The 2,533-nt window shown below is 33.6% G+C and overlaps 1 non-coding gene across 1 annotated transcript; it reads right to left on the bottom strand.

The window, feature by feature from the left end:
* Positions 1-2,123: 2,123 nt before the first annotated feature.
* Positions 2,124-2,196, bottom strand: Trnak-cuu. The gene has a single exon. It is a non-coding gene; the product is annotated as a tRNA-Lys (tRNA).
* Positions 2,197-2,533: the final 337 nt, after the last annotated feature.

Below are 2,533 nucleotides of genomic sequence, written 5' to 3'. Positions count from 1 at the left end.
TCCATACTAAAAATTTATGAGCGCGCTAAATCACTTGCTTTGCTTGCTAAAGGCTAGCGTCACAATGAATACGGCAAGACAAAAAAAAAAAAAGAATATTATCTAAATCGGGAAGTACGATTCTTTTCTGTTATCTCTCCACATCAAAGCCCGACTCCCTGCTGCTATGTAACTTGATATGCATGGCGATGGCCGAATGTCGATGACTCCTGAAAAAGAAATGCAATGTTTTGTTAAGGCAATTAAAAAAGTATTTAAAACTACACACTAAACTTAAAAGCTTCTAAAAACTTGTGATATGCTGCTAAATAATTATTAGTGACCGCCCGAACTTTCGGTTTCGGTTTCGGCCAGTTTCAGCCAAAAAATCTAGTTTCGGCCATAGTTTCGGTTTCGGCTAAAATACAGCCGAAACTTTCGGCCCCGCCGAAACTCATGCGTCGATCGGTAAACTTCGCAGTTAACTCGTGCTTGCCTGCCAGCGAGGCACCGGCTCAGTTCACCACATCTATTTAATCGTGATTCGAGATTATGTTTTCGAGATTAGTCCTAACTTATTTTTATTAAATTGTCTTAAATTGTTGTGAACATTGTTTGTGAAATGCAATTTGGTGCTATAAACGCATTTAAATACGTTTAGAACCAATTTAGTGTACACTAAGCGCGTCCTATTTCTTAGGTGAAATTCCAACTAAATAAAATGACTTCAAATAATTTCTGCTCTTGTTTTTAGGGTAATCCTTTGTTGTTGTGATTGGTGAAATTAAGGGGAATTTCACCAATCACTTTAAAACTTCGTTTTATTAAAATGAGTTCTCATTGAACAATGAACGCGTTTGTATGGCGACGTAAATCTCGTTTTATTTGAAATAGATTTCATATTCTTCTTTTAATCGCGATTAATAAATCTACATCACACGATGAATTTTCTATGTTATTATCATCTTAGAGCCTTGTCACGTTGTTTTATTAACAAAATAGCAAAAACGATAAATAAGTTCCCCAAATCATCTTAACAAGTTTTTCGTCTATGTTTTTCGATCTGTCATGACACTACACTGACAAGACTTAAGTGTGTTTTATGAAGTTAAAACCCGAATTTTGGGCTTTCAGAAGAAAAAAATCGGATTTGCTGTGAACGAGTTTAGGTTATATTGGTGAAATGCAAATGAGTGTTACAAACGGGTTTATACGTTTAAAACTGGTTTAGTGTGCGCTAAGCGCGTTCAATTTCTTTGGTGAAATCGCACCTACTTGGAATCGTATAAAAACGGAATATAGTACAAAAAATTCTAGGGAACATATTATTAGATTCTAAGATTAAGTAGATAATAATATTTATTTTAAGGAATGTCTCAAAAAGTAAAAAATTCAATGCAGTACTTTTTCTTTAGTTTAAAAAGTTGTAATTTATGTCAAAAATCAATAAATTCCAGTAAATAATCGTAATTTTAAATATTTTACCAAGTTTCGGTTTCGGTTTCGGCCGAAACTGAGAGTAAGGCCGAAAGTTCGGTTTCGGTTTCGGTTTCGGCTGAAAAACCAGTTTCTAATAATTATATTACTATCTCTACATATTTTATTCGCTAATAACTACGAATAACTAGATAATCCCCTAGCAATTTAAAACTTATTTGGTGCAATGAATGCGCCAAAAGAAGCTAGGGAGTGTGGGACCATTTTTTTATCGGATAAAAACAATACTCTTGATATTCTCGGGACTCGAAATAAACTACACGACAGTAGCTTAAACGTAAAGAAATGACGAACAGATAGACACTTTGTTATTAATTAAAGTATTAGCACGGAAGTACTAGCTAGTACTAGTACTCTTTAGTTTCGTCTTTTAGTTCTGCAGAAATCAAAATTTTTGTATAGACTTTTGTATACAAAAATTTTGATGATATTGAATGTACTGTCACTTCTTGGTGGAAATTCATCTTCAATTAAATAATTATACACTTTCCTTGCACTTATTCCAATTGTTAAATACACGACCGGTTTCGAAAAAACCGGTCGTGTATTTAACAATTTTGTAATAAATATATTAAAATAAAGTGGAATAAGTGCAAGGAAAGTGTATAATTATTTAATTGAAAAATTTTGATTTCTGCAAAAGTGTTCGCCCAACGTGGGGCTCGAACCCACGACCCTGAGATTAAGAGTCTCATGCTCTACCGACTGAGCTAGCCGGGCTGGTGCTCTAAAAACTCAAATTGCTGATGTTTTCCGGGATTGAAAAGCTTTTTTAATTTTTTTAAGAAAGGTCAATGAGGTATTTTTATGTGACCTCTATCTATTATTATAATTAATTTTTTATTTAAAAATAAGTAAAAGATAAGCTGTCTCTACAACATACTATCAAGTCTCTACAAATGTTTCTACGTAATGTATTTTTTTTAATCTACTTTACATTGGACATCACATTACACAATGTTTTTTTTTAAATATACTATAAGGGGGCAAATGAGCTAACGGGTCACCTGATGGAAAGTCAATACCGTCGCCCATGGACACTCGCAACATCAGAAGA

The sequence above is a fragment of the Aricia agestis genome, chromosome 13 (assembly GCF_905147365.1).
Source record: "Aricia agestis chromosome 13, ilAriAges1.1, whole genome shotgun sequence".
In the NCBI taxonomy this organism is placed as follows: Eukaryota; Metazoa; Arthropoda; class Insecta; order Lepidoptera; family Lycaenidae; genus Aricia; species Aricia agestis.
The sequence above is the reverse complement of the archived record's forward strand: the minus strand, read 5'-3'. Positions and strand labels throughout refer to the sequence as shown.